Genomic DNA, 8,244 nt, shown 5'->3' with positions numbered 1-8,244 from the left:
CATCTACACGTCCCATTATCAATAAGACAAAGGAAGCAGAACCAGTTGCCCGTGTTCTGATGGGGTTTGTGTGTCTTTAACCAGAGTGGACCATCTGCAGGGTCACAGCGAGAAGTGATTAACATCTACTAGTATCAGATGAGCGATGGGACGAAGAGAGAGGACGACACCTTGTCCGGTGGCTCGGAATTAATCACACTCTGCTTGGAGTTGACACACAAGTCTATTGCAGCAAAGGAGGAGGAATATGAACCTGTAAGAGGAGGCTCGCTGACAGTGAGTGCCACACTGCGGCTTCTGACATTAAACTTAAAAAAAAAGGATAAAGACATTCCCCGTCTTGTCGCTCCTTCCCTGGAAATAAAAAGCTGGGATGAACAGAAGCAGGTTGGAGGGGTGGGGGGAAAAATGATGAATCATCAGGCAGTCTTCTTTTATCAGCAACTCAGATCAGCAGGTGGGAGGAAGAGAGGAAATAATAAGATGTGTGCAAAGCGAAAGCGCTGAACATGGACCAGTGAACACGCAGGTACCTTTTTAGAAACATTTCTATGCTCTCTAAAATTAAACTCCCACATCCTGTCAACACATACCAATATTTACTGGAGGCTTTGTTTTTTAACATATGTTCAAAAAAGGGGATGTAGCGAAAAAGAGTTGTTCTTTGTTTGTTTTTAACTAGAGATGGGATCTGCAAGAATAATGAAAAATATTAAGCCCATTTAACAACATAATAATGTCTTCATTAGGGGTATACTTGTAAGATTTTATTGGTAACCAAATGCTTTTATTAATTCTTCTTACAGATTTGACTCTTTAATCGATTTACTTATTGATTCCTGAGGGAAACGTGAACATGCTGTCAATACAGGGTAAATAGAAAGGTTTGTATTAGGCCACTAGAAGCATGACAACAATAACATCATTCCAACAGTGGACAGTTTAGTATCACTTCTGGTTGGAACTGGTTTTCAGTTTCCATCCCTTTTCTAACTGATAGGGTCTGAAAAGTAGCAGTTTGAAGTGAGAGAATTTTGAAGAGCAACTCGTTGATTTTGGTCTTTCGGCACTTTCACCAGATGGTCACCAACAGCAGCACCTCCCTCCACAGGTGGCGGTACTTTCCCCTCCACTCATCTCCTCAACCCTGCGATCACACAACATCTGGTTCCACGGTTCATTGTACTCTTGCCTCTCTCTAATAAAACTGTGGCTCCAACCCTGAGGTCGTTTCCTTCATTTGCAATATTTTTGTACCTCCTTACAGCAAACTGAAAATTAGGACAGGAAACAGCAGGAGAGTTTAAGGCAATGGAGCAGCACCGTGGCAAAAATTCAAGGTCAAAGGCCTTTGCAGATAGGAGACGGGCAGAGACGTGAAAGTCAAGTTGTCAGTCAAGCATAGAACCGTGGTTAACGCCCAATATCAGATGGAGGTGGAATCAGAGAGCGAAATAATGACAGAACCAAAGTGAAAGTGCATTTTCCCACAAAAGGACAAATAAGTAACAGGTGAGCTGGGGAAGGAAATCTCTGCCAGGTACTGAGAAACGTTAAGGTCTCATAAGTTTCTTTGCACAAATGCCAGGAAGAAAAATGACAACTCAACTTTTTTGTCCTCTGTGATTAACAAGATAAAATCAAATCCAGGCGATCATCAATCGTGTGTCGTAATTACAAAAACACAAAGTAATTCATTTCACGAGGCCTGAACCAACAACATCATTATCTATCCATCTGCACTCAGGAATCATTGAGCAAGCCTTCGAATTGTTCACACGGGCCACATGAGCTTAGTTAATGTTAGTGCAAGAAAATGGAAAGCAGGCTTCTTATGCTCGATGTAATCACAAATCACACTGTTAAATTTGCTTCAAGGAAACAAACACGACTTTCTTTTAAATAGTAAATACTCACCTGATCCACCTGTGGACTGAAAATAAAATAAAGCAGATAACATCTTTCACATTTTAAAGATTCAGCAGGCGGTGATTCTTAACTGATTGTGAACAGGCTACATCCTCCACACACACACACACACACACACACACACACACACACACACACACACACACACACACATAAACCATGTACCTAATAAAAAGCAATTGTGTATTATTATCGATTAAAAGTAAAAGACAATTGCAAAAGTTTTCTATTCTTTTGTGTCTTGAAGTCCCAGCTGTGGTGTTATTAAATGTCAGGATATGGGCCTCTTTTAAAGAGGAACAAAGAACATGACCACAGACCCCAAGCACGCCGGCGGCTGCGTGTGCTGATTGGGGACTTTGTGTTTTGCACCTTGTTTTCATACTCTGCTTTGGTTTAGGTGCAGAAAAAAATACTTTGTTTGGTCAGAGTTTGTGGGTTTTGGTTCACCTAAGGCACTATTAATCTTGCATGTTGAAAATTGAACCCAGGCGCAAATAAAACGCGACGCCGAAGGGGTCCATATGCAACACATGGTTAGTGACAGCAGTGATGCCAAATGAGTATTTCATGCTCTGGAAACAAGAATGGGCTGATATTTACCAGGCGAAGGGGGGGGAAAAAAAGGAGATTTTACCAGCTTTTTCTCAAAAAATGACTCAAACAAAAATTGTTGACAAAAAATAAGATTAGGCAAGGCAAGGCAAGGCAAGGCAAGTTTATTTGTATAGCACAATTCAACAACAAGGTGATTCAAAGTGCTTTACAGAGACATTAGAAACAAGAACAAATAAAAAGCATGATTTAAAATTGATTAAAACAAGCAAATAAACTAACTAACTAATTAACAAACAAACAAACAAACAAAACAGTATATAAAATCAAAACAGATAAAATCAGAACAGTAGATAAAATCAGTAGTTAAAATGTAAGTTTTGAAATTTAAGCTTAAAGTGCGGATTTGGTGCTTTATTTAAATGCAGCTGAGAACAGGTGAGTCTTCAACCTGGATTTAAATAAACTGAGTGTTTCAGCTGATCTGAGGCTTTCTGGGAGTTTGTTCCAGATATAAGGAGCATAAAAGCTGAATGCAGCTTCTCCGTGTCTGGTTCTGACTCTGGGAACTGATAAAAGACCGGATCCAGATGACCTGAGGGATCTGGATGGTTCATACTGGGTCAGGAGGTCATTGATGTATTTTGGTCCTAAACCATTCAGGGCTTTATAGACCAGCATCAGAACTTTAAAGTCTATCCTCTGATGGACAGGCAGCCAGTGTAAGGACCTCAGAGCTGGACTGATGTGGTCCACTTTTTTGGTCTTAGTGAGGACTCGAGCAGCAGAGTTCTGAATGAGCTGTAGTTGTCTGACTGATTTTTTAGGTAGACCTGTAAAGATGCTGTTACAGTAATCAAGCCTACTAAAGATGAATGCATGGACTAGTTTTTCCAGGTCCTGTTGAGACATCAGATCTTTTATCCTTGATATATTCTTGAGGTGATAGTAAGCTGACTTTGTTATTGTCTTAATGTGTTTTTCTAAGTTTAGGTCTGCATCCATCACTACACCCAAATTTCTCGCCTGGTTTGTGGTTTTTAGATGTATAGATTGAAGTTCTCTGGTGACCTGTAATCGTTTTTCTTTGGCGCCAAAGACTATTACCTCAGTTTTGTTTTTGTTTAGCTGGAGAAAATTGTGGCACAACCAGTCATTGATTTCCTCAATGCATTTACCAAGAGCCTGTACAGGGCCTTGGTCTCCTGGTGACATTGTGATATATATTTGTGTGTCATCTGCATAGCTGTGATAGTTTATTTTGTTGTTGTTTATAATCTGTGCCAGTGGGAGCATGTAGATGTTAAACAGAAGGGGTCCCAAGATGGAACCTTGGGGAACTCCACATGTGATACTTGTCTGCTCAGATGTGAAGTTACCTATTGATACAAAGTATTTCCTGTTTTCTACGTATGTTTTGAACCAGTTTAGTACAGTTCCTGAAAGACCTGTCCAGTTCTCCAGTCGTTTGAGTAATATGTTGTGGTCAAATGTATCAAATGCTGCACTGAGATCCAGTAAAACTAGGACTGACATTTTTCCACTGTCTGTATTCAGACATATGTCATTAAACACTTTGGTCAGAGCGGTTTCAGTGCTGTGGTTCTGTCTAAAACCTGACTGGAAGGCATCGTAGCAATTATTCTGTTTTAAGAAGTAACTGAGCTGTTGAGAAACTGCTTTTTCAATGATCTTACTTAAAAACGGGAGATTTGAGATTGGCCTGTAGTTGTTCATTTGTGTCTTGTCAAGATTGTCCTTTTTCAGTATAGGTTTGATTACAGCAGTTTTTAGTGATTCTGGAAACACACCTGATAATAAAGAAAAGTTGACGATCTGTAACAGGTCTGACTCTAAAGTCTTTGAGACCTTTTTGAAAAAACTTGTTGGCAGGACATCTAAACAGCAGGAGGAGGAGTTCAGTTTACCTAAGATGTCCTCCAGGTCTTTGCTGTTAATAGGTTGAAACTGTTTCATGGTGTTTAAACAGTTTTTTGGTGGACACAGTACATATCCTGGATCTGCTGTTGATGTACCAATTGCTTGTCTAATTTTTTGGATTTTTTCAGTGAAGAATTTGGCAAAGTCATTGCAGGCCATGGTCGAATGAAGTTCAGCTGCCACTGACACAGGAGGGTTTGTTAGCCTGTCAACTGTAGAAAATAAGACCCGAGCATTATGGCTGTTTTTAGTGATGATGTCAGAGAAGTAGGACCTCCTTGCATTCCTCAGTTGTAAATTATAATTGTGAAGTTTCTCTTTATAAATGTCATAATGAACCTGGAGGTTTGTTTTTCTCCATCTGCGCTCAGCTTTCCTACACTCTCTTTTTTCTTTTTTCACCAGTGTGGAGTTTCTCCATGGAGACTTTTTCCTTCCAGAGATAACCTTCACCTTAATGGGAGCAATAGTGTCCATTACATTTAACATGTTAGCATTGAAGCTATTGACGAGCTCATTGACTGACCCTCTGGGCAGGTCAGGTGTTAATGGGAAGACCTGGTTAAAAATTGCACTACTGTGTTCAGTTATACACCGTTTTGTGATCACTGTTGTTGATATATTTGTGTGGGCTGAGATTTTACTTTCAAAGAAAACACAGTAATGATCAGACAGGCCCACATCAGACACAGTAACCTTTGAAATGCTCAGGCCTTTGGAGATCAGTAGGTCAAGAGTGTGTCCTCTATTATGTGTGGCCTCTGTTACATGCTGAGTCAGCCCAAAGTTGCCCAGAGTGTTACTCAGGTCTTTAGTCCCTTTGTCCTGAGGGTTGTCCACATGAATGTTAAAATCCCCAGCAATAATTACACAGTCAAAATCAACACAGATCACAGACAGCAGTTCACTGAGGTCATTAAAAAAGTCTGTGCAGTATTTGGGAGGCCTGTAAACATTAAGAAACACAACTTTGGATGGGGCCTTCAGCTGTAAAGCCACATATTCAAAAGACTGAAAACTTCCAGGAGATAGCTGCTTACAGCAACCCCTCCTCCTCTCCTGCTCGCCCTGGCCTCACTGATAAAACTGTAGTTAGGAGGGGTCGTCTCGATGAGAACAGCTCCACTGTTACTTTGGTCCAACCAAGTTTCAGTTAAAAACATAAAATCAAGGCTGTGCTCAGTGATTAAATCATTAATTAAAAATGTTTTCCCAGCTAGAGATCTAATGTTTAATAAAGCCAACTTAAGTGTTTTAGAGGTATTACTTGTCCCCTCGTGTTTGGGAGCAGTCTGTGGCACACAAGGTATGTTTACTATGTTTAAAGATCTTTTAGAGTGCAGCTCTCTGTGTTTTGACCAGGCCACATGTCTCCTGTCACCTAAAAGTACAGAAATTTTAAAACCTTCTAGTAAACAGGGTCCCAGCTTCTCCTGGGAAAAGTCATCACTGCCATAATCCTCACAGCCCGGACCCTTCACACATCACGCATCAGACTGCGGAGACAGGGCATGAAGAGGAACTAAGGGGGGCGAGGCTGGGCAATGTGACTTCGATTGCTCTGTTGAGGGTGGGGCTCGATGGCGAACCTTTGGCCGCTCTGGTGGGGGGTTTATGGGGGACAAAAAGGGATTGGGACGGGGGGTAGATCTGAGCCCAGCATTGACCCGCTCCATCATCTCCTCAGTGAATTTCAGGTGTGGGGAGGAGGGAGAAAGGGAGGGGGAGGAGGGTGATGGCCTGTCAGGGGTTTGGGGGACTGGGGAAGGTCGTGGTCCCTTGTCCTGGTCGTTGGTGTTGTTGAGAGAGTTGGAGGCAAATAGGGACCCCTCTTCTTGCCTTAGATGTCTCTCCTTTCTGAGGCTCTTCCCGGGTGGGGGCAAATGGATTAATTATTTTTTGATAAAAAGTTTTTTTCATTGGAGACCATTTATGATTCCTTATATATATATATATATATATATATATATATATATATATATATATATATATACAGTTAATAGTTGTTTTGTGATACTTGGCAGTCTTATTAGTATTTTGTGGCCTTGCTAGAACTGAGAGCCTAACATTTATGTGACTCACATACAGGCTATGCCTATCAGATCAGAGTCTCTGCAGGATACTGCAGAGATAAGAGCCGCTCATCCTCTCGGAGGCAAACTTGGGAACCCGCCAGCATCAGACAGCTCAATGTCCAGCTACAGAGGCATGAAATCCGGGAAGGGTGTTTCATGGCTAAGCAGGGCAAAGCAGAAGAGAGCTGGGTGTGTTAGAGCCATTTCATGGAGCATTTGACAGCGGGAAGTTGGACAGAATCCTGTCGGAGTCCATGCTCGTAGGATTTGAGGCTGCTAGTTCTTCCCAATCTGTGCTGGTGATGCTTGATGGAGGTCCATGTCTGTGTTTGCTGATTTACAGACTTAATTAGCATTGCAATGTTTCCTCTGGGCCTGTTACATTTTCTCTGTGTTGGTACTAACTTGTATTTATTATTTGGGACTTGAAAATCCAAACAGTTTTCTGTGATATTTGTTTGGTTTCTCTTCAAATTCTCAAATCTCCACCAGTGAAGTTCCCAATAATAAATAAAGGTTTTCTTTTCTCAACAAACAGGTTTCACGAGAACCTTGATGTTTGAGTTAGAAAACAGCTGAAACTAGCCAAACGACAAGAACATTTTTTAAAATGCATTTATAAAAGCATGAGGGAAAAGTACAAGCAAAATAACAAGAACCAAGATCAGTCACATGTGTGAATGGTTCTTAGTCTTTCTGTGTTAGCCTTGCATTAGACTTGTAACTTGTCCAGGGTTTATCCCGCCTTTCCCCTTTTGACAGCTGGGACAGACTTCGGCAGCCCCGCACCGCTAATTTGGATAAATCAAAGAAAATGGATGGAAGGATCTTTTTAAAATGCAATTTATACACCACGGATAAAAGGTTGAGGGAAAATTATGGAAGTTACCAATGGAATAACAACAACTAATAACAATTAAAACAGTCTTGCACTTTGTCTTGATGCATGCTTGATCATCCAGGTAAGTAAATCCCACAAGGTTGACTCTGTTCATCTGGACGTAACGTTTTCAGTAGGAGAAACGTTTCGTCACTCATCCAAGTGACTTCTTCACTCTCAGCTGACTGCAGGTTTCCCCGACCTTATAAACAGTACATTTGCATAATGACTGAAACCAGCACCACTGAATGAACAATGGGCTGGGAGGTCAATTCCTTGATTATTATTAATATACAAATTCCCATGACCATTGATCAACAACTATTGTCCTGGCCTGACGAGATAGCTCTTCTGTCAGGCCAGGACTCTGCAGTCTATTTACACCTACAGGCCAGTGGACACTCTTTCAGTGATGAGGATGTAAACATCCTGGACAGGGAGGAACGCTGGTTTGAGTGCGGAGTCAAGGAGGCCATTTACGTTAAAAGGGAAAGACCATCTCTGAATCAAGGAGGGGGCCTGAGGGTACATTTTCCACCATCTTACAATGCTGTGATTGCAGCCATTCCCCAACTCTCTGTAAATGGCTATTGATCAGTGGTTGCTGATTAATGGTTGTTGATCAGTGGTCATGAGTATTTGCATATTAATGATCAAGGAACTGATCTCCCAGCCCATTGTTGAAACTATGCATCAACAGTACATTTCCATCATTATGCAAATGTACTGTTTATAAGGTTGGGGAAACCTGCAGTCAGCTGAGACTGAAGAAGTCACTTGGATGAGTGACGAAAACGTTACGTCCAGATGAACAGAGTCAACCTTTTGAGAGAGACTTGCACTTTATGTGATAAACATCTCATC

Source organism: Maylandia zebra, linkage group LG18, assembly GCF_041146795.1.
Source record: "Maylandia zebra isolate NMK-2024a linkage group LG18, Mzebra_GT3a, whole genome shotgun sequence".
NCBI classification, from domain to species: Eukaryota; Metazoa; Chordata; class Actinopteri; order Cichliformes; family Cichlidae; genus Maylandia; species Maylandia zebra.
The sequence above is the reverse complement of the archived record's forward strand: the minus strand, read 5'-3'. Positions refer to the sequence as shown.